Source organism: Cricetulus griseus, chromosome 5, assembly GCF_003668045.3.
Source record: "Cricetulus griseus strain 17A/GY chromosome 5, alternate assembly CriGri-PICRH-1.0, whole genome shotgun sequence".
Taxonomy (NCBI): domain Eukaryota; kingdom Metazoa; phylum Chordata; class Mammalia; order Rodentia; family Cricetidae; genus Cricetulus; species Cricetulus griseus.
The window spans coordinates 132,648,207-132,673,296 of NC_048598.1; positions in this window are offsets into that span (position 1 = coordinate 132,648,207).

Sequence of the window (25,090 nt, forward strand, 5' to 3'; positions counted from 1 at the left end):
GCTGAGATACACATTTAATCAAAGTTGTATTACAACTACAATAGCTTTTTCCTATAATGGTTCTGATTCTTCATAACAACGAGGAGGCTTCAAAACACATTTAAAGCATATATCAAAATTCTTTGAATGATTTGAATGGTAATGGCCCACATATACTCATGCGTTTGAATGCTTGGCCCATAGGGAGTGGCGCTATTAGGAGGCATGGCCTTGTTGGAATAGGAACTTTTGAAGGAAGTGTGTCACTATGGAGGTGGGCTTTGAGGTCTCATATATGCCCAAGCCACGCCCAGTATGTCAGTCTCTTCTGTTGCCTGAGGATCAAGATCGGCTCCTTCTTCAGCACCATGTCTGCCTGCATGCCACCATGGTTCTTTTTTTTTTTAAGATTTTATTTATTTATTATGTATACAACACTCTGCTTCCATATATATCTGCACACCAGAAGAAAGCACCAGATCTCATTACAGATGGTTGTGAGCCACCATGTGGTTGCTGGGAATTGAACTCAGGAACTCAGGAAGAGCAGTCAGTGCTCTTAACCTCTGAGCCATCTCTCCAGCCCCGCCACCATGGTTCTTGCCAAGTTGATAATGGAATAAGCCTCTGAAACTATAAGCCTGCCCCAACGAAATGTTTTCCTTTATAAATGTTGCCATGGTCATGGTGTCTCTTTCCAACAATAAAATCCTAACTAAGATACTCACTGTGGGGTCAGCTGGCCACCATGGAAGAAGTCTAGCTACTTTGTCTCTTTAGTCAATAGCCCTATTGGACCCACAGCCTATAATCATCACTAGTCATAGCAGAGGGAAACCTCAAGACCATTTCAGCTCCTTGTTATCAAGCCACCTCAGCTTCTAGTTCTCCCCAACAGGACATTTATAACATCCCAGCCATTGTAAAAAGAGACAAGCCACCCTACTGTATTCCTTCCAAAGTTGTGACTCAAGGAATTCAAGAAAAAATGGTTGCATTGTGTCATTAAATTTGGGACTAGGTTGGCATGTAGCCAAAATAACTGGATTCATCCATAATTACTGTAATGAAAACTGTGTTTCTTTATTTATTTTTCTTTTCTTTTTTGAGACAGGGTCTCACTATGTAGCTCTGGCTGGCCTGGAATTCACTATGTACATTAAGATGGCCTTTAACTTTCAGAGATCTGCCTGCCTCTGCCTCCCAAGTGTTGAATTAAAGGTGTATGTCATCATGTCCAGCTCCTCATATATATTTTTTACATTTATTTTATTATTTATTCATATATGCGGTGTAGTTTGTGTGTGAATATTTACATGTGTGTGCAGGTGCTAGTGGAGGCCAGAAGAGGGCCCCAGATAGCCTGGAGCTATAGGTGGTTGTTACCCACACTACACAATTGCTAGAAATACAACTCTGGTACTCTGGAAAAGTACATATTCTTAATCTTTCAGCCATCATCTCTCCAGCCACTCCTAGGTAGTTTTTATTCAATCAAGTAGACCAGTCAAAATAACTGTCATAAAGTTGAAGGAACAATTGATGGGTCTTGGGAGATACATAAAGTTCAGGATCGGAATCTCAGATTTGGGTCAAGTTCAATAGAAGGGCAAGGTAAAGTAAATTTTATAAAGTTGTATAACTTTGTTGAGGACTTTTTTGTATGTGTGTATTTCTATTTGATTTTAAGGTGATTCATTAGGTTATTTATTTGAGATCTCTCTCTCTCTCTCTCTCTCTGTATGTGTGTAAACACTTATAGGTATAAAGCCTCCCATTATAACTGCCTTGGCTATAGTTCAAAGGTTCTAGTAAAACTAAAAATTTTATTTTCATTTGATTCTATGAATTTATTCCTGAGTTCTTCAATGACTTACTGTTCATTCAAGAGTGCATTCAATCTTTGCCTCCTTACATATCTATGGTTTTTTTTTTTTTGCGTGCTCTTGATTTGTAGATTTATTTCACTATAACTTGGTAAGATATAAGAAATTATTTTCTTTTTGGTATTTGTTAAGACTTGTTTTGTGGCTGGGCAATGGTAGTGCACACCATTAATCCCAGCACTTGGGAGGCAGATCTCTGAGTTTGAGGCCTGTCTTTGAATAGTGAGTTCCAAGGACTACACAGAGAAACTCCATCTTGAAAAACCAACAACAGCAAAAATAAACAAACAAAAACAAGACTTGCTTTGTGACCTAGAATGTGTTCTGTTTTAGAGAAGTTCCATGGGCTACTGAGAAGAATGTTTTCCTTATATGTTGGATGTGACTATTTTGTAGACATGTTTTTGACCTATAATGTAGATTAACATTGCAGTTTCTTGCCAGCCAGAATGACTCATCAACCAAGCAAATGACAACAGATAGTGAGGATGTGGGGAAAGAGGAATCCTAAAACTTTGCTGATGGTATGTAAACTAGCGGAGCCACTATGGAGATCAGATTGGTGGTTCCTCAAAACACTAAAAATAATATCACCATATGATCCAGCCATACAACTCCTGAACATATATCCAAAGAATTCAATGTTAACATTGCTACAGAGACACTTGATACACTCTTCACAATTGGCAAGATAGAGAATCATCCAAGGTGTCAACAGATGAAGGGATATAGAAGATGTGATACATATACACAATGGAGTTTTATGCAGTCATAAAGATGAATGAAATAATGACATTTATAGAAAAGTGGGTAGAAGATCATTACGTTAACTAAAATCAGCCAGACTCAGGAAGACCAACGTTGTATGCTGTCTTTCTCATGTGGAAAGTAGACTTATATATATACTAAACAAACTTTTTAAAAAATGGCTTAATATTAGAATACGTCTTTCGGCTAGGTCACATTTTTTTCTAAGAAAGATAAATTTATTCATTGATATGTACCATGTGTATATGATATACACAAATGCCTCTGCATATGATATACATATATCATTTTGGGGGGTGGTTTCGAGACAGGGTTTCTCTGTGGCTTTGGAGGCTGTCCTGGAACTAGCTTTTGGTCTTGAACTCATAGAGATCCACCTGCCTCTGCCTCCCAAGTGCTGGAATTAAAGGTGTGTGCCACCACCACCTGGCATGATATACATATATCATTTTGGATAATATTACAAATGAGTCCTTGCTAGTTTCTTCTCTTCTCAATGAATCATGTTACTATTAAAAACAAAACAAAACTGAAATAGTTTGGAAAGACCACAAATATCTTTCACATCCCCAAACCCTGGCTGGGGATGAGAGTTCTTCAGGTGAAGACTATTTTTTCTGAAGCTCATCATATCAGCGATGTCAGGCTGAAGTCCTAAGAAGCCATCTGAGCCTGTTGTCAATTGCACTATAATCTTAGCTCACAAGTCACCTGCTCTCAGTCTGCAGTTCTCTTACTCGGATGCACAGTCACAGATTTGGCCTCCTTTTCCCACTTAAGGTTCTCTCTTCCCTTGCTCTTTCAACACGGGTGGTTTGTAATTCCCAGTGCTGGGTTGCAGAATGCATTAGTATAAAAGAGAGGGACCTTCCAGTTGAATTGCTTCTCTTGTTCATTCTCTTCTTCTAGTCCTCAATGGTTGAAAAATGCCTTCTTTGTCTAGAGTCCACAAGGAAGACTATATTGACAGTCTGAAATTAATGTTGTCACATATGGAAAGAATCGCAGCCATAGTGAATTTGATCCTCTTTGGTCATGGGTTGAATTCATCAGAGTCCTCCTGCATTCCACAGAGGAAGCTGGTACAAACACTTCCTGCAGGAGGACCTCACCTAAAAGCATTTTCTGGACTCAGAAAATAGCTCAGTCTTCCCCAAATGGTGTTTCTCATGGTGGTGGTAAGCTCCTAAATCAACATCTGAAAGGATTAGGATGGACTTCATAGATGTCAGAGATCCAAAATTCATTTCATTCAACAAATGAATCTTTTAAAATGTGAATATCAAATTATTTCTCGCTAATAAATGCTAGGCTAGAAACTTTGGTTTAAAAATGACCAAGAGTAATCTTGGGGACTGGAGAAGTTCACAGAACAGGAAAGTCAAAGAGGGATGGTAGATTGGCTTGCTTTTGAGAGGATTCTGCAAAGTTAAACCTGAACCCCCAACCAGGAGGATGAGTGCAAAGGAGTGGAATGTCAAGAAAAGGCACTTTCCCACTCTGCTCTGATAACACGCCAATCTGGATGCTGCTGGTTCACACCAATATATCCCTGTTTCTGATGATCATTGCTTTATTCCAAGGATAATTTGTCATTTAAATGTATAAGATACTGATATAAATGCTTTTGTTTTAAGAGTTCTTATCAAAGGAAATTTAAGTAAATATAAAATTGCACTGAATTTTGCTTTGGGTGATTTTCATTTTATTGAGACAAGGCACCTCTCTCTTTTCCCACCTAGACTGTGGTGCAGACAGCAATGATGCAAGACACAGAGCAACCGATATTTTTCATGTTAATAAATGTATTGCCATTGCCATCATGGGAGATACCCAATGGATATAAGAAATAGTCCCAGAATAGAAGAACTTCAAAACATGAAGACTGAAGGAGATGTCATAAAGGGGAAAGGATAGAAAATTCGTCAGTATGTCAATGTATGTCAGTATTTCAATGTAAATACTTGCTGAGTCTAGGAATAGCTTGTGTTAAGTTGTCAAGTGTCTGCTTCAGCCTGTGAACATAAATGTGTTTAGACTTGCCTCTTATAAACTTCCAGAAAGTGCTCATGTCAGTCTCTGCACCCTATCTGCTTGTTCTAGAGAATGGTAGATAGAGCTAGGGGTCAGACGTGCAAGAAGAACAGAACAAGTGGATTTATTCTTGATCAGAGAAAGGCAAACTGTTGTGGAACATTAGTTTAAGATGTGTTACATTGGTTTATGCTATGGAACACTTGTCAAACATCCTTTTATGTTGTGTTTAACTCTGTAAAGCTGTACTACTTTGTCTGCCTAGAAGACCTGATGGGTCTAATAAAGAGCTGAATGGTCATTAGCTAAGCAGGACAGAGAAATATGTGGGCTGTCGGGCAGAGAGAATAAGTAAGAGGAGAAATCTAGAAATCTAGAAAAGTAGAAGATAAGAGAGAGGAAGGAGAAAATGAGGAGAGGAGGACACCAGGGGCCAGCCACGCAGTCACACAGCCAGAGATGGAATAAGAAGGAAAGAAAGATATTTAGAATAAAGAAATGTAAAAAGCCCCGAGGCAAAAATGTAGTTTAAGAGAAACTGGATAATTAAAGTTAGAAAAAGCTGGCTAGAGACAAGCCAAACTACGGTTGGGCATTCATAAGTAAGAATATATCTCTGTGCATTTATTTGGGAGCTGGGTAGCAGGTCTACAAAAAGTTCAAAGCAAAATAAAAACCGAACTACAGCAAACATGGATAAAGGTGAAAATTGCTCGAAACAAAGTAGTTGAGGATTCTGAATTTGCAGGACCTGGTGAGCAGGAAACTCAGGAAAATGTAGCTCTTTCCTCTTCCACAAAGAAAGTTGATAGGTTTCTCATTTAATGACAATGGCATTTTATAGTGTCCACCACAATATAGAATGGCTAAGTAAATCTAACTAATACATGTTACATGCTTATTTTGTGATGAGAACACTTAAAATCTGTTCTACCAAAGTTAAGATATATTGTTAGTAACTGTAGTCAACACATTGTAAAGATCTTGTATATTTATTCATCAGGCCTAACAAGGTTTGTATCCTTCAAGGAACATTTTCCCATATGGGTGTGGTGGTGCACACCTTTAACCCCAGCACTCAGGAGGCAGAGACAAGTGGATCTCTGTGAGTTGAGGCCAGCCTGGTCTACATAGCAGGCTCCAGGCCAGCCAAGGCTACACAGTGAGACCCTGTCTCAACAAAACAGCATAAAACAAAAACCTGAAGAACGTTTCCCCAATTTTTTCCCATACCCCAGCTCCTAGTAACTGCCCCTCTGCTCTGCTTCTGTGACTTCGACTTTCACACATGACAGCATGAAATGCCGTCCTTCCAGTTCATTTCTATGCTGCCCTCCAGGTTGTTGCACAAGATAGGGCGTCCTTCTTAGTGAATGGTGTCCATGAGTCAATGAGTGTATTTCCCACATTTCCTTTATCCATTCTTCTCTCTCTCTCTTCCTTTCCTTCTTTTTCCTCCTCCTCCTCCTCCTCCTCCTCCTCCTCCTCCTCCTCCTCCTCCTCCTCCTCCTTCTTTTGATAGGGTTTCTCTGTGTAGCCCTGGCTGTCCTGGAACTCACTCTGTAGACCAGGCTAGGCTCAAATTCATAGAGATCTTCCTGTCTCTGCCTTCTGAGTGCTGGGATTAAAGGCATGCACCACCACCTCTCAACCTTACCCATTCAGTTGTGATGAACAGGCTGATTCCATGTACTGATGATTGTGAACAATGCTTTGCTTACTTATGCTTTCTCAGAGCGGTCAAGACTCTTTGATGAGTGAAAGGTTCAGGCTTTGACGCTTATCGGCTCTACCTCTTTAAGAGACAGACCCTGCCCCCTGACAACACTTAGGGCACGCACAAGAAAATGTGCTACGTGTCATCACCACATCACCCACCACGCATGAGGACTCTGGGCATGCGTGGAACCTCAATGTGCATGCACAGTCTTCCCTTTAAAAGCTCCAACTTTCCTGCTTCACACTCTCTCTGCTTCCTCTCTTTACACTGCTCTCTCTTTGCTCACTCCTTCTCTGCTCTTCTCTTCTCCCACCTATGTGCTCTCTCTGCCTCTCTATGGTGACCGGCCATGGTGGTCAGCCATTACCCCTGTTCCTCTTCTCTCTTAGTCTCCCTACTCTGCCAGGCCATATAATAAACTAGTTAACATGACTCATCTTGCATCTGTCTCTTTTCCTCTTTTAAATAAAAACATAACAATGAGTATCAGGAAATCATAACACTGCCCTTTGGAAGGCAGAATTCAGGGTCTGAGATGGGGAATGTGGTGAAGGGGACAGACGAAGCCTAGGAAACTGATTGTGGTGGAGGGGACAGATGAAGTCTAGGACAGAACTGAGTGGTGATGAGTCAGGTATTAGTTATGGAGATGCATTACACTTGAGGTACATGCCCCATTAGCAGACAAATAAGGGAGTCTGGATAAAACTGTGCACTAAACTTCGGCTGGAACAGTATCTTGACTCCTGTTCCCACAAATCTCCTCTCTGCTGCCTCAAGAACTTGATCTAAATGCATAATAGGATCAGAAACAGGAGAAGGATGAGCTTGACTGAGCCTCTCAGTCAAATTTCCTCCCAGAGGCAACTCAGAGATTACCTTGGACAATTTTATTGATCACTAAAACTTTCCTGTGTTTACCCCACTCAAGTCTGCAAAGTAAATGGTGCTATGAAAGGTTTTCACCAGCAAGGGAGGATGGGAGGGAGAGGGAACCGGGATTGATAGGTAAATCGATATTGTTTCTAATTTAAATAAAAAAGAAAGTTTTACTGGAAAAAAAAAAGATAAGAAAAGAAAAGAAAGGTTTTCACATGTGGCGAGCAAAAGAAAGACCTAACTACTCAGCGATTGGTATGGAAAAAGAATTTTGTGTATCCAAGCACACACATCTGTTGGGCTTAAGACAAACTTCCTGTATTTTATCACTGGTGTCGGGGGAGAGGATATGACAATGACCTTGGTGTGTTGTGAGTACATGGTGATTTCTAAGCAAAGCCTCCAGTTAGGTCATAGGAGTACCCAAAGAGGTACTCCTATGGTTTAATTCATTCATCAACTGCATTGAACATGCGCACACAAGCCTTTGATATTTACATGGGAGATAGAAAGGTAAATAGCACTTAGTTCTGGCTTTGGAGGCGCTTCTGAGCAGCTGAGGTGTGTACAAATGACCACATCAAAGCAGGGGGTGATTATAAATCGCCTCTGTGTTGCTCTTGCTCCAGCCTTTGAACAAATCACCCAAGGATCTCAGAGCTTACATCGGAAGTAAATGGAATCCAGCGTATAATTAAGTTAACAGCAGCACCAACTGGGCTATCTTTCCTTTAATGTTGTCAGTACTAGTTTTCAGTTGCCTTTTTAGCCTGCGCTGGTATCTAATGAAAGCTACAAACTTGGAAGTGCTTGGAATTAATTGGCTCTGAAGGCAATTCTTCCACCCACAGCTGTGAAAACAAAATGCCCTGGTTGAAGTATTTCTTGGCACATAGTAGGCAATCATTGTATGTTTATTGAAGCAATAATAGTTAAAAACATAACATTTGGCTTAAATTTGGTCTGAACTGAATTGTATATTTATGCATATACATTAATTGATATCATTCAAACACATTAAATTTCCATATTGTTTAGATAGATTTGATCAGTATAATTTCCAGGGTGATTAAATATTTCCCAACATGCATCTGAAGACCACATGTTCCCCTAGAAGGCTCAGAGAATAGGATTTTGCCAGGTAATGGCCTAAGTTTCCATGAGACTGCCCCCTTTACCAAGGATACTACAGGAAGAGCTTGGCATGGGAAGGAAGTACCCACACAGCGGAAGCTTCTGGCGTTTCGTAGCACAAGCCACTGTCACTTTGTTGTTTCAAACTTTCTTTATCAGCAGAGTTTAAAATTTACAGACAAACTGTCAAAGCAGGGCTGAATTCCCCAAATCCATACTCATTCTTCCTGTGACTAACATCTTACACTAAGGTGTCGTGCTTATTGGAATGAACAAACTGATAATAAATTGAATTCATGCTACAGTTTGCATCTGGATTCTCCCCCATAGACTGGTGTTTTTGATACTTGCTTCCCAACTGGTGGCTTTCTTTTTGGAACCTTGGGAGGCTTTTGAAGGTAGAGCCTAGCTGGACCAAGTCACTTGGGTGATTCTTTGAGAGTTATCACCGGATCCTGGTTCCAGTTTCTTTCTGCCTTGGGGCAAGCAGCCTTGGCTGTGCTCCTACCTCTACGCCTTGCCTGTCCTGATGGATCATATCCCCTTAAAGCTTAAACAAAAATAAATGTCCCCTCTCTTATGTTGTTTCTGTCAGGTAATCACGTCATAACAACATGAAAGTAACTAATGCAATCACTTTTTCCTTGATTTTGACATACTGCCCTTCTGTCCCAGGAACTCCAGAAGGATGCTACATTACAACTATCTGTTTACATGTTCTAGGCACCCTGCAGACTATAACAGTGTCTTGAACTTCACTTTGAATGGCCTTAATAATCATTTGAGCATGCTAGAGAAATTTTCCCTAGCAAGCAGGACCTCGTCTGCTGCTGTTTTTCCTGTGACTAGGCTGTGGTTGTTGACTCAGAGGCAATCACAGACTGGGTTGACTCTTTCATCAGAGCATTCCAAGAATGTATGAGTTGATCTTGACCCCTGGCTGGGGCAGTGTTTGCAATGTCCACCCATTGTAAAGCTAGCTTTTCATTCTCTCTGTCCACTCCCTGCTTAGTCCTCGAAGGAAAAACAGGAACTTAAACACTCTCCTTGAGGCAGAGCATCTGCATCAAACAGAGGAATTTTTAAGCAAAAAATTGTTCCTTCGTTTATTTATTTAATTTAACAAATGACATTTATTCATTTAATAAAGCATGCATTTATATACAGTGGAGTCTTAGATCTCAATGCCATGTTTTAGGTTATAATTCAAAGATGATTTCATTTGTTTTGTTCTCATGCTGTTACAGGATCAGCGACTGGGAGCTCCCGAGTTGGCACCTTTGTCTCTTTGACACTCAATACTGCTTTCTTTGCTTTTGTTTCATTTTAGTACTTTCTTACTGTTTGACTTTATAGGATGTTCTGGGTTAATATTGCATAGTTCCTACCCCTGTTCCAGAACCATCCATCCATACGTCTGAAACCAGCATATGGGCAGTAGGTATGTTTGTTGCTAATGAGGCAGTAGGTGCAATTTTGATGTACTGGTGAAACTTGCCCTCATCTTCCTAAAGACTCTTACAGCTCTGTTGTCTTCCCGCTGCACAGGTGCAAAGCCCCACCTGCTTTTGGTGAACCATACTGCCTTCCTCTCTTACTTTTTCATCATGAACAGTATTTCAAAGCCAAAGCAACATTAGAGAGTGCTGCTAGAAAAAGATGACCTTTGGAGATTCTCTCTCTTGTAAAATAGACAGAAAATCTTGCATCTGCCTAACTTCTGGCAAGGGACTCGGGACTGGCCCACAGGGGACATAGCCACTTCATAGTAACAGAAAATTCAGCTCAAAATAAACAATAGTTAAAACAGTAACTTGTAAAGCTCAACTCAAAACTACAAGGAAACTGTACTCAATTCAGTGGGCTAACAAACCTATCCCAAACCAGGGTCCTTCCAACCCCCTGCCATGCTACCCTATGGTGCAGGCCTTATCTTTTGACTACATACCCTCCCGATAACATGATAACTGACACAGGTCTACGAACAAATCTAGGAACAGACAAGCTTAGGGAGCACGATAAACAAATGTCTAGGAACATCCAGCAGACTGTCTGTCTCTTAGAATCCCCAGTTCCTCCTGTGTCATATGTTGATACCCAAACCAATCACAGGGAAGTTAAATGATTTCAACTAGAAAGACTATATCCTTCCTTTCCCTGAGGGGTGTTTATCAAGCAAAACTACAATTCTCTTAGCAGGGAAGAATGGAAAATGGCTTGGCTAACACCAAGACTGTCTAATAAAGTGGGAAGCATTAATGCATTCCTGTACAGTTCACATTGAGGAGATTGCTCAGCCAGGAAAATTCTTGTGGCAACATTCTGAGTTGGAATCCCAGAATCTATGGAGAAAAGCATGGCATGCATGGTTGTACGAACTCACAATCTCAATGCTAGAGATGTGGGGACAGACAGCCCTGGCTTAATCAGCAAGCCCCAGGCAATGAGAGAGCCTGTCACCCCGCCCCCCCAAAAAAACAACAATAAAAAGATGTACAGAAGCGTAAGAAAGACACCCAAAGCTGACTCCAGCCTCCACTTGCACATGTATGTATGCAAATGTATACACACACACACACACACACACACACACACATACACACACACACATACAAACATATAAGATTGAGTTTTCTCTCTCTCTCTCTCTCTGTGTGTGTGTGTGTGTGTGTATGAGCACACTTGTATACACATCCTTAGAATATTTGTTTTGTGGAAAGAGGCTTTGTTTTGTAGTTCAGGTTGGCTTCGGACTCACTGTGTAGCTGAGGACAGATCTGAATCCCTGATCTTCCTTCTACCTCCCAAGCTCAGGCATGACAGCTGGACATCACCAAGCCCAGTTCCTTTTCAGTATCTTTACATCTTTTTTCCTTAGGGTGGGGCCTTTGAGGAGCCTGAGGAAGGCTTACATAAAGGGAGTTTATTTGGGGATCAACTCTTGAAGCAGAGTGGTGGAGTAGAAAACAAAATGGCAGTGGGCAGTGAAAGAAAGTTTGGTAACCAATGCTCGGTCCCTGAGACATTTTGAGGAGTCTGTTGGAGACACTGTGATACTTCCCACTCAGATTATAAAAGGAAGAAGCACTAACTTACCAGCCTCGGTACACTAAAGGAAGGAACACTGGGTGTCAATTTACCGCCCCCTCCTCCAGGCTAGATAATTGTGAGTTCTGTCCAGGTTCTCACACTTCAGCATCAGTGAGGCCTAGCGCAGGAAGCATGGCATGGTTACAGGCTGAGGACAAGGTTTGTTAAATTATACCCCTGAGCAGCTGACCGAAGCCTGTCTGGAACCAGATGTCCCTTCAGTGACTGCCTAAGGGGTGAGGCAGAGAAGACTTGGAGAATGGGCATGAAATAAGCGTCCAGTCTGCAGCTCCTAACCCAGTTATAAATATTCACCATCTGTAGAAGTACTTAATCCAAATCTCCAGCAAGCTCTTCCAGGATAGGAAGATCTCATAGCTGGGCATTGTCGGGTATGATTTGAATGTCAAATGTCTCCCACAAGCTTATGTGTTAATGCCTGGTCCCCAGAGGACAGAGTTGTCTTGGGAGGCGGCAGAAGCTTTAAGAGACATGTCCTAGGGGAGGAAGAGGGTCACTGAGGTGTGCCTTTCAAGTTTATACCTAGTCCTCAACCTCATCCTCACTTCCCGTCCCCCATGAGGTGACAAACCTCCATCCCTGGATTGTTCTTTTGCTCAATCGTAGAAGGTCAGGCAGCCATGAACGGAAACCCTTTGAAAGCATGAGCAAGATAAATTGTTTTCCCTTAAGCAGTTTCTGTCAGGCACTTGGTCATGGTGACAATAAAATACACACATATCCTGTTTTTATTTCTAGCCCAGGACTTTGAATGTTATACATACTGAAGACACCTTGGGTGAATAGAGAAGAAGAAGGAGAAAAAGGAGAAGAAGAAAAAGAAGAAGAGAAAGAAGAAGAAGAAGAAGAAGAAGAAGAAGAAGAAGAAGAAGAAGAAGAAGAAGAAGAGGAAGAAGAGGAAGAAGAGGAAGAGGAAGAAGAAGAGGAAGAGGAAGAAGAAAGAATCTAATTTCCAAACATTGTTTTGTTTGTTTGTTTGTTTTGTTTTGTTTGTTTGGTTGGTTTTGTTTTTTGAGACAGGGTTTTTTTTTTGTATTGTTTTGGAGCCTGTCCTGGAACCCTCTCTGTAGACCAGGCTGGCCCTGAACTCACTGAGATCACCCTGACTCTGCCTCCTGAGTGCTGGGATTAAAGGCATGTGCCACCAACGCCCAGCTAATTCCCAGACATTTCAAAGAGGAAGTGTTCAATAATAAACCACAAACCCACCTACTTCCCCCAGGCAGTGCCTGAAATTACATGGGACTCACAGGGTTCCTGAGACCTTTGAGGGCATGGGCTAGGGATGGCCAAAGCCTACCTCTGGTACCTGCCCCTCATGCTCAGTTTGGAGAGCATGCCTTCCTGCCTCACTCTAGAAGGATTCTGTGTGTCTGTGTAGAATCCACAAAGGTTCACATTCAAATATCTTTCCTAGGGACTAACTCTTAATATCTCCCCCTTTGCAGTCTCCTAAGAGATAAATCCCTGAAAGTGTCCTGAGTGCTGGCCCTGTTCTACCATAGAGTCATGGAATATGTATTGACACCAGACTCCCAGTTGAAGGGGGACCCAACTGTTCTGAGAGCACTCACTCTATCAACTCAGGATTAGAAGCAAACTCAGATATATGCAATGTTCCCAAAGTGGTCACTCCATGGGGTATCACTCTACTTGGGGCTACATCTTCCCCATGCCTCTTTTCTTATGATTGTTTTGTTATTACACTGTTTCTTAATTTTAAATCCAAAATTTCCTGGGGAGTGACTATGTCAGCCTCTAATTTTCAACCATCCCTAATACTTGTTGTGGAAGTTTGAATGTGATTGGCCCCCATAATGAAAAAGGGCATGGCACTATTAGGTGTGGCTTTGTTGGAATGGGTGTGGTTTCAGTGGAGGAAGTGTGTCTCTGTGGGAGCGGGCTTTGAGGTTTGCTATGCTCAGGATACCTTCCAGTGTCTCAGTTCATTTCCTGCCGCCTTCAAGATGTAGGACTCTTGGTTACTACTCCAGCACTACGTCTGCCTGTATGCTGCCATGCTCCCTGCCATGATGATAATGGATTGAACCTTTGAAACTGTAAGCAAGCCCCCTCAATTAAATGTTTTCCTTATAAAAGTTGCTGTGGTCGTGGTGTCTCTTCACAGCAATAGAAACCCTAATTAAGACACTTGTAGATACTGAGTCATAAAGAGTGTCTAACAGTCTGCTTCCTTCATAAAGAATTTAAACTGCAAAGGAAGACTTCCTATGTTTCTTTTTGCAGTTGATTAGCAAGGATCCCATAATCTCTTGTTTTCATCTTGATCTGATTAAAGTCATGCTGCCAATCCTGCAGAGTTAAGGGCATTTGTAGGAAAGAATATATCTTAATAACCATTGTGAAGATGCTATTAATACTGTTAGCCTAAAATGACATTTCCCATCATTTAAGATTTTTCCGGTTGATGATGACATGTGTTTTTTTTTAAGAGACAGCAGAGACTTTGAATTCTAGAAGAGTCCCAAGAGATGCTAAAATTGGAGGGTTCTCACAATTTAGTCCAGGAGATCTTTATCAAAACAAGAAGTTATTAATAACATATTACAATGTTCACTTGCCAATGGTTGTCTCCTCTTCGGCTGTCTCTTTGAATCGCCCTAATGATAATTGCCCAGCAGAATAGATGTCAGGGACCTGTGACTTCCTGTAGGAGTCACTGAGGACCTAGGTCTGGAAACTGGCAGTTCGCATCCTTTGTTTATAGCAAAGCAGTCTCACATCTGACTTTCAAGTCCCTGAGATCTCCCAGGTAATATAAACCTCTTCTTGGTCTATCCCAGAGGCACAATGTTCTCAGGTGAATTTTGTTTGGCTTGAATGGTTTTATATTTTAAAGTAAGCTAATGCCATTGCTTCAGAATCAGGACTTTCATCTACATTACCCAACAGTTGGCTTCTCTGAGATCTTGTACTCCAGGGCCCTACATTGAGACTTGAATGGAATTCAATAGTGGCTGCCCTTGGGAAGCAGGTGGTCATTTCAGGCTTGCAAAGGGATCCCAGCAAGTTTGTAGCTGCACCATGCCCATTGAAATCCACACATGGAGTTCCTGTCTATCCCCTAGAGCCACCAAGGTCTGGGCACACTGGCAGAGATCCAAGGGCACTTGCCATCCTCGTCACTGTTTGTCAAGATCCTGAAACACTGCACCCAGGCATTCAGAATTACAAAGGAAAAATACTTGTTAGATTACAGAGTTGAATGAGACCAAACAGGAAATCAACATTGGATCTGTAGTCCATATGAAGACATGGCAGAGAGGAGCCCACCAGTGAAGACCCACACATCAGTTTTGACAGTGGTTTAGCATAGAATGCCCTTCCTTTATAGGAAATTCAGTGCAGAAAACTTAAGATTTATACATAAAATATCTTAGGATATGTTTACTCTTTGATTTCACATATTAACACTTTTACTCTAAACCATATTCTAGGCATTACCTTATTCAAACAGTGGTTTAAATTCAATAGCATGGGGGATTATCAGATAAAAGGGAGATTACAGAACAATGAAAACATTCCATTTGGGGTGTATAAGAACTATTTCTGACATTTTTTGAGAACATAACAGTTAAGGGCAAATAGGAATACACAGCTGGGCAGGATGGCATACATTTTAATCCCAGGTAGACCTCTGTGATTTTGAGACTGGTTCTAGGCCAGCTAGGGCTACATAGTGAAACTCTGTCTATAAACAAGAGCAAAAGCCAAAGCAAGTCTTTACATACACACACACACACACACACACACACATATATGATACATTAATGTGCTTCATAGTATATACATTTATTTATACATATGTTATACTTAAATAGTAGATGATGGGGGACGTCCTTCTGTATATGTTTCTTTTATTGGTTGTTGAATAAAGCACTGTTTGGCCAATGAGGCAGAAAGATAGGTGGGACTAGGAGTCTAGGAGGATTCTGGGAAATGTAGTAGGACAGTCGCTGTCATGTGATCCCGAAAAGAATGGACATGCGCTGCCAGTGTCCTCAATAAGATAAGTTTATAAATATACAGATTAATAGTTATGGTTGATAATTAAGACTGAGCTAGTAGTAAGAAATCCTAGTCATTGACCAATAGCATTTGTACCTAATATAAGTCTCTGTGTGTTATTTTGGCCGTCCACATGGTGGACAGAATTCAGGTGGCTGGCAGAAACATTTATTGTTACAAGTGTATGTTCATTTATATAAAGATTTCAGTATCTGTTCACCAAAATGCCAAGCGTTGGTTCTCTGTATTTGCCATAATTGTGTCTGATCTTTTGTTCTTTTCTAATCCTCTGTATTTAAGCCAATCTTTCTTCTACAAGAAACTTTAAGACTCTAACTTATTATTCAAGAAAGTTATTTATAATGGTTCTATGTGCTTAAGAAGTGCTTTGCCTTGGTAGTGGTGGTGCATGTGGATCTCTGTGAGTTTGAGGTTGGCCTGGTCTACAGAGTGAGTTCCAGGATAGCCAGGGCTACAGAGAGAAACTCTGTCTCAAAAAACTCAAAAAGAAAGAAAGAAAGAAAAGATGCTCTAAAGTATTGAAGCTTGAGGAGGTAGTGGCCTGGCCTAAGATGCAGGGTCTGAAGGACAATCAGAAAGGCAGAAATGGCTCTGATGCTGGAAGCGAGTTTACCTGGTTGACAGATATTGTCTTCATATCATTGTGACATAGGATGAACAAAGCCATCAACAGATCATTTGGCCCTATGAATGTGGAGATGGCTCAGTTGGCAACGTGCTTGGTTCATAAGCATAAGAACCCAAGTTGGATCTTCAGCATCCACTGAAGGAGGCAGGGTGCAGTGCTGGAAGGATGGAAACTGGAATTGAGAAAATCTCCCCAGAGACTGGTTTGTGGGCATGTGTGTGGTGCATTTTCCTAATTGATGATTGATGTGGGAGGGCTCAGATCACTGTGGTGTCATCCCGGGTCTGGTGGTCCCAGGTGCTATAAGAAAGCAGGCCAACCAAGCTACAAGGAGCAAGCCAGTAAGCAGCACTCCCCCATGGCCAGTGTATCAGCTCCTGCATCCAGTTCATGTTCTGTGTGAGTTCCTGTCCTGACTTTCCGAAGTGGCAATCGTCGATGTGGAACTGTTAGCTGAAATAAGCCTGTTGATTACCATGTTGCTTTGGGTCATGGCGCTTTATCACAGTGATAGAAATCCTAAGAGAGACAGTGAGAAACACTGTCTCAAAAATTAAGGTAGAGGGTGACTGAGAAAGACATCTGGCTAGATATTGATCTCTGGCCTCTACATGTATGATGCACATGCTCACATATGTGCACACACATTCCTAAAGAACAGTTGGCCATAAGAAGGTCCTGCCTCTGTGTGTAGCACTAGCAATAGAAGAATCAAAAACAATTTGTGAATCTCTAACATGCCAACTACTTCAAGTGTGTGATATGATATTTTTATACATCATAGTGAGGAAACCAAGGCCCAGATATACAAGAGAGACTGAGCACTTACTTCATCCATGTCAAAATGTGTTCTACAAATTGGGCATTGGTGGTGCATGCCTTTAATCCCAGCACTCGCGGGGGAGGGTGGGGTGGGTGGCACAAGCAGGCAGATCTCTGTGAGTTCCAGGCCAGCCTGGTCTACAGAGTGAGCTTCAGGAGAACCTCCAAAGCTATACAGAGAAACCCTGTCTCGAAAAACAAAAACAAAAACAAAATGTATTCCACAGTCATCATGAAAATCACCAAGGTCATAAAAAGGTCATAAAAAGAGTGCATGAAAGAGCTGATTACAGATCTAAGTTTTCTGATTTCAACACAGTGCTGAAATGTCATTTTAGGAATCCAGAGGGGTTTTGGGGTGTAGGTGTGTCTTCGTTTCATTTTGAGACAGGTCTCATGCAGCCTAGGCTAGCCTTAAACTCTCAAAGTGGTAGAAGATGACCTTCAACTCCTTCTGCCTCTACCTCCTGGGTGCTAGGATTACAGAGGTGTACCGCCTGGTCCCTGCCCTTTTAGGAGTTTTGATCTAGAGTATCATTTTCTGTGAGATGGACACTGCTCACTTGTCAAGGGAAAAAGCATCTTGAGGGAGTGGGGGACATACAAGCCCAAATGCCATTTCCATCAAAATGTCAGAGAGGCGAGGGCTGCTCCATATTCATACACTTTCAATTGGCTCTAGTTTAAACAGTATGCTGAGTGCCATACAAGGAGTGCAAATAACAGATACCTTTTACATTCCCCCAAGCGATTTGTGATTTGGAGGTGAGAGGGAGCGCACAGATTGTCCTCCAGGGTAAATTTCTTCGTGCTGTCCTGTGGCTCTCAGCATTAGCAGATAGGGGTTTGGCACCAGAATCATGTTGGTTCAGTGAATGTGTGCCTGGTGCAAGAGAGCCAATGTTTCAGGTGTGGTCCTCACTTCTAAAAGGAGAGCATTCTAGCTGCAGAGATGGGACACAGCCAGCAAAAGAGGGCATGGCAACAAGGACAGATGAGTTCAGAGAAGACAAGCTGTTCCTTGCTTGCTATTCTATTCTGAAATACATGACCATTCACACCATAGACCTGGCCCCATTGGCTGTTGGAGGGCTGGAAATAGATGATTAATTTCTAAAATAAGACTTTAGGCATTACTTGCATTCAACTATATCATGAAATTAAATAAGCCTATCTAAGTAATATTGAAACCCAATCCTGCTCTTTAATTGACTTTAGCTTTCGTTTCTTCAAGTTTTGTTTTGCTTTCAGGTGAGTACCTGTGCTGGTTAGTTTTGTTTGTTTGTTTGTTTTTGTCAACTTGACACAACCTACAGTTACCTGGGAAAATGGAACCTTAGACGAGAAAATGCCTCCATCAGATTGGCCTGTAGGCAAATCTGTAGGAGATTTTTCTTGATTGATGACTGATGTAGGAGGCTTCCATGAAGGGCTGAGGGTGGTGCCACTCCTGGGCAGGTAGGTGGTCCTGGGTATATAAAATGGTAGCTGAGCAAGCCATGGGGAGCAAGCCAGTATGCAGTGTTCCTCCATGGGCTTTGGTTCTGCTTTAGTTCCTGACTCCAGGTTCCTGGCCTGACTTCCCTCCATGATAGAGTGTAAGCCATAAGATAAAATACCCCATTTCTTCCATCTCCAAGTTGCTTTTGGTCATGGTCTTTACCATAGCAATAGAAAACACATGAAGACAGTGACCCCCTCCCCTGTATTTCCCCATCCATCCATCCATCCATCCATCCATCCATCCATCCATCCATCCATCCCAATATGCTATAAACTGGGTCAGTTGCTGAGAATCCAAACAGTAGAGGGGCAGGGCACTCACTGCCTTCAGAACAGGTTCTGCAGAAAACAGCATTGCCCTGTTCCTGTCTGGATCTGTTTGGCCACCACACTGAACTAGTTAATGTCTCTGAGACAGAATGATAAGCTCTCTAAATGGATTCTACCTCCTAAGAGTGTGTGTCATCACTGGTCCTCAAATATTGACTTGAGTGCAAGAACCTGGGGTTCTCACTAAAATGCAGATCTCATTCGATATGTCCAAGATCCTACATTGCTAATTTGCCCCCCAGGTGACGCTGCTGCTGCTGGTCCTTAGACCCTCCTCTGAAGGGCAAGTCCTGTAGTGCATCAAGAAGCTGTCCGACTCTGAACTTTTGATCTCAATCTCTCTTTTTCAATTCAAGCTTCAACCAGCCCCAATTATCTTTTCTTCTACTTTAAGTACACAGCTTCCCAGAGGTGCTTCAGCTGGGACCTCATCTCTCCAATCTTTTCCACACTTGCCTTTCCAAACGTTGAGAGTTTAAGTCTAGACTTTTATCTCAGACATTCTTTAATGTGGCTTCAGAAATGCACTGAGATGAGACCACTTCGGAGTGAGAAAGGTCAGGGCTCATCTCCCTAACCCTGCCAGGACGTGTCAGGAATCCATTGTGATCATGCCTGCTGTGTTTTGCAGACCCTCTGGGGGCACCTGCAATGAATTTCGATATCCGAAAGCTGCAGAGTCCCTAACAGCTTCTGGGTGGTTGAGAATAAATTGTCAACCTTCCAATTTAGAGGTTCCAGGAAGAAAACAAGGACAAATTCCAGCTATGTTTGTATGTCTTGTAGTGCTTAACAATCATGACCATTCTCAATTGTTTTCTGCTAATGACTTTTTAATTGTTCTGTATTTGGTCTATCTGTGTGTCTGTCGGTCTACTTGCCTGTCTGTCTGCCTGACTGCCTGTTGTCTGTCTGTCTGCCTGCTTATTTATCTTGTGTATATCACATGTGAATATATCTGTTTCTGTGTATGCAAATGTATGTATGTGTGTGCATGTGGAGGCCAAAGACTGATGTCTGGTGTCTCTCCACCATATGTTTGAAAACAGTCTCCCTCTGAAGCTGGCTGGCTGCCTGTGTCTACCTTTCTCTTTTGGGGTAACAGATGAGTATTCTGTGGTGTGCCAGGAACTGAAGTCTCCTTTCTCTGTGACAGGCTCTCAGCCTACTGAGTTACCTCCTTAACCTCTTTTTCTGACTTTAAGTGGTGCCTGTCCTCTGGTGATGCAGGTTTAATTATGCTTTTATAGATAATAGGAATTCACTTCTAAGATCTATGAATCCTTGAGTACCTACCACTGTTTTTATTAGCATATAGTTCTCACATCCCCTCCCTAAGATTTCTGCACGTGTCAACATGAATGTTGTATGACATTGTTTAGGCAGTCTGGATTAGCATGCCATTCTATTTATTTACGAAAGGCTGTTTTTTGCTTGCTTATTTGTTTGTTATTTCTTTCAGGGCTACCCCAGAGTCCCAATATCTACCTAATCTCAAGAGTGGGTACTATGCCACTCTCCAAAAATATGTGTCTTTTGAGAACAAAAAAACCATTCTTCTTATATTTGGTGTTCCTTTAGCATGATCATGAGATTATTCAGGGCATCATATTTCAGGTAACGATAAAGAAACTATCACAAAAGTAAGTGAGCATCACAAGTTTGTTAAAAAAAATACATTTGGATGGGACACATAAAGTTTGCATGGGAACGGAAAAAATGATTTCCTTAAATGGGGCCATGCAAATGAACGCTATAGAGTCCTCTATATACAATGCCAGATGGAAAGATGTGTTTGGCTAGGACACACCAGGCTGGGCTATGAATCACCCAGTGCCTCTCTAAGCCTGTAACAGAATGTGTATATGATATAAACCAGAAAGGGCTGCATTTAAACTCTGACTCATGGAGCAAAGCTTGTGGCTTCTTGGGGAGGATCAGGAATAAGCATGACATCCGGCTTGGGAAGCCTCCACTTCCTGGAAAAGAGTGGGGTGCACAGAGCTCCCAGTGTCACATGAGGTAGAATTATGTAACCTGTCAAAGGCCCTAACTCTGGGGCAAAGAATTTTGTGCTCCACCCCAACCGCACACTGGTGTAAATATTTTAGGTTCTCCATAACATCAGAGTTAGGACTGACTTTCCTGGAATGAAATTCTAAAATAAATTGACAGCCAAATACTCTGTGGAATTTCTAAATGCCAACAGGTTTGTTACTATTATATAATGCAGCAGTTTTGTTTTTAGATAGGCTCTTTCTCTTTTCACAACATTAGTGTTTCCAAAATTTCTGTATTCCCTGCACCACGGGGTTCTAGTTCTTGGTTAAGGAGAGAAGCAACGAGGGTGTACAAAGAATATTTTGCTATTTCTTTCAGTGTGAAATTTTCCTGGTCTGAAGCACTGGAATATTTTTTGTCATTATGAATCATTTTTCTGGACCTCTGTTACCCAAGTTTTTAAAATCAGTTCTCTGTACAGATACTATCTCTAGTTTTGATTTTTTTTTTTTTTATGACTAAGGTCTTTGATGGCATCAGAAGTGCCCAGGGCTGGAAGACAGTCTCAGAAGGTCTTGTCAGAACTTTGATCAAAGAGAAAACCACATGCTTATACTCCACACGTGTGCATGTGCCTGGGCTGCCACCGGTAGCCGTCCAGGGACAATTGTTTTTGTTTTTGTGTAGCATCCCTTTCATCTCCTCCTCCTCTGTAGAGCTGGAGACACAGCCTAAGGCTTTGGTAATGCTAGGCAGGTTCACCACCATCAAGCTGCATCCGGAGCCCTGCCTTTCCTATTGTCAGTGTTATTATACTAGCCCCACCCCCAAGTTTTCGTACAGTGAGTTTCCGGTGCCTTATGATTCCAAACGTGAGTCAAGTGTGTGGCCAATGCCAATTTAAGCAGAAGGACCCTAGAAATATTGCAGGGACTACAGGAAAAAGCCATTTTCTTTTTCCTGGTGAACTGCTACATACAAACTTGAGATGGGTTTTCCTAATGGAAGGCAGAGAAACTCAGCACCTACTAAGAGTCTTCATAAAGACATATTCAAAATTGCCTTTAGTCCTGGAATTTCCATGAACCAGTAAGTCCCCTTTTTACTTAAGATAATTTGGGTTCAGAAATTGATTTTTATTTTTTGGTCATAGAAACTTAGAATTTTCACGTTTTGCCACCAAGTATTCAAAAAATTTTATTATCTTGTTATTGATGTTTATAATAAAATGTCAATATGCCATCTCAAAGAAAACACAGTCCAATGAACAGTTTAGGTAGCTTTAGAAGAGTTTGAGTTTTTTCACAATGGAAATTTTTTTATTTCTCTCTCCCATCATATATTTTTCCAGGATTAAGATATTAATCTGACATTAGTGAATGGTAAGATCAGTTGATTAGACCTCCTCTGTTTTTATTTACTTATTATTATTATTTGTGTGTGTGTGTGTGTGTCTGTGTGTGTGTGTGTACATATTCCCTGCTTTGTTGTCAGGGAGAGATTGTGAAATGGGAGAAAAGCAGAAAAAAAAAAGTCTAGATTTATCAGTTTGACGAATACATAGCTGTTTGCATTTGTTTTAATGGCAATAATACTCTTGCTATCAGAGCAGCATTTATTGAAAGCTTTCTGTATGGGCAGCACAGTAGACCATTCATATCCACAAGTTCCCACTGGTAGACTCGCCAGAGGAGGCTCAAAAATATCTGGGCAATAATTCTTCTATCTGTATTGAACACGTACAGAGTTTTTCTCTTTGTTATTCCCTAAACAATACTAAGCAACAACTATCTACAATTTATTCAGCATAATATTTGAACCAGGGATGATCTGAAGTGTATGTATAGGACGACGCAGAGATTATATGCAAACATTGCATCATTTTGTATTAGGAAGTTGAAAACCCATGGATTTTAGTATCCTGGGGGATCCTGGAACTCATCTCCCATGGAGACAAAGGAGGACTGTACTAGGCAGCAGGGTTCACATAAACTAGCCTATTGTCCTTAACTTTCTTTGCAGGCCATGAGTGGTGGTGAACTTGGCTCTGGGGGCAGGAAAAGAACTGTTGATGTGTAAAATTTGCCTAATTCTGTGGTATAAAAGCTCCACCTTGGATTTCAAGCAACCCATAGTTCAAACAGTGTCTCTCCAGGATCATCCACATTTAACCATCAGCTCTTGGAAGCAGGTGGGATGGACTCCAGTTTATCACTAGAGGAATATATGGTGGAGAACAGTTAATGCAGTTTGCCCAAATCCAGCAGTGTAAACCTAAGACTGTCCAGCTCCTGAGCTCAGAGTCTGACTTCTGGGCTCCTTCCCTGCTTCCAAGAGCTGATGGTTAAATGTGGATGATCCTGGAGAGACACTGTTTGAACCAAGGGTTGCTTGAAATCCAAGGTGGAGCTTTTATACCACAGAATTAGGCACAGAATCTCGGGTCAGGCTTTCACTACTTCATTTGAAGAAAGCACATGACATTGCAAACACCGCTTACATGTGTGTTGCATTAAAACAGATGTCATGTTAAAAGAACAGTTAAATTGCTTCCATGTTGTATATTAAGATCCATTATTAAATATGACATACACCAACCCCTCTGGCCAACAGTCACCAGCTCTCCTGCCATAGAATGTTCTAAAGGTAATTTGCCCAGTGCATGTCTGGCATTGTAAATGAAAACTGGAGACATAGCTTAAAAACTGGAATTTCAGTCAGCAGATCTATGAGCATAGTTCGACTCCAAACCTTACAGTAATTCATATCTTGCCACTTTTCTTAATCTTATATAAGCCTTTCCAAGAGGTTTAAGAAATTTATGTGTGTTTAGAGCCAATGAAAAACACCAAGTAACAATCATGGATGTGGCATCATTGTACTTCGTGTAGATAAATGCCAAGTATTCTTTTACTATCGAAAATAAAGTAAATTATAACCGATGGGATGTTACTGATTTCCCTTCATTCCTTCTTGCAGGCTTCACTACAAAGCCTTGTTTTTTGTTTTGTTTTGTTTTGTTTTTGGCTCACAAGTCAGGTATTTTGCATAGATTGTTTATTATTACATTCCAAGCTCCAAAGCCACAACAAAGCAAAACTGACGGCAATTGTAAACATCAGATAGTAATGCCTTTCTGAGCGGGGCTATCAGAGTTCACCAGATAACAGGCATGCAGTGAGCACAGCGAAGACTCAAAGAGCCAGACAACGTATGGAATTATTACTGTGTGAAAACAAATTGAGGGTGAAGTTTCTCATGAGCCCCATTTAGACTCATTATTTGCCATGAACGTGGAACAGAAAAGAGGCTTCTTTGCAAAATATCTGTAACTGCAGCGCTGCTAGATCTAACGTGGTCTGGGAGTAGTTCTGTTCTGTATGAAGCACTGTCTGTATGAAGCACTGTTTTATTTTTGAAGAAGCTCAGTAGCCCCTGTATCTCCTACCAAAGATATTACAAAGAAAAAAATTCTCCAAAGAAAAATAAGACAGGCCAGGCTTTGGTGGCGCACACCTTTAATCCCAGCACTCGGGAGGCAGAGGCAGGCGGATCTCTGTGAGTTCCAGGCCAGCCTGGTCTCCAGAGCGAGTGCCAGGATAGGCTCCAAAAGCTACACAGAGAAACCCTGTCTTGAAAAAAAACAAAAAACAAAACAAAACAAAAAAACAAACCAAGAAAAAAAAAAGAAAGAAAGAAAGAAAGAAAGAAAGAAAACTAAGACAGAATTTTACATGTTAACATTTATGTAAATCCTCAGGCTTTTTTGTCTGTGTGTGTGTGTGTGTGTGTGTGTGTGTGTGTGTGTGTGTGTGTGTGTTTTATATTGTTTGAGACAGGGTCTCTCTCCTGGCTGTCCTGGAACTCACTACATAAACCAGGCTAGCCTCAGATTCACAGAGATCCACCTGCCCCTGTCTTCCTAGTGTTGGGATTAAAGGTGTACACCACCACACTTGGCCCTGTATCCTCAAGTTTTTAGAAGGCCAGTGTCATTTAGACACTATTAAATATAGGTAGGAAAATGAGAGTGAGATATGTTTTCAAAGCGTTCCTGTTTGTTAGAGTCATATAATGAAATATTTACTGATAAATTAACATAGTATCTGCAATCCACTTCAAAATGTCTGGGAAGGATGATATGGGGTGCCGTCAAAATGAGACTGGCCATGTTTCTGCTAAATCTGTACATGGAATTTTATTTATGTCTGAAAACTTGGTTACAGGAGTTTAAGAACACTTACA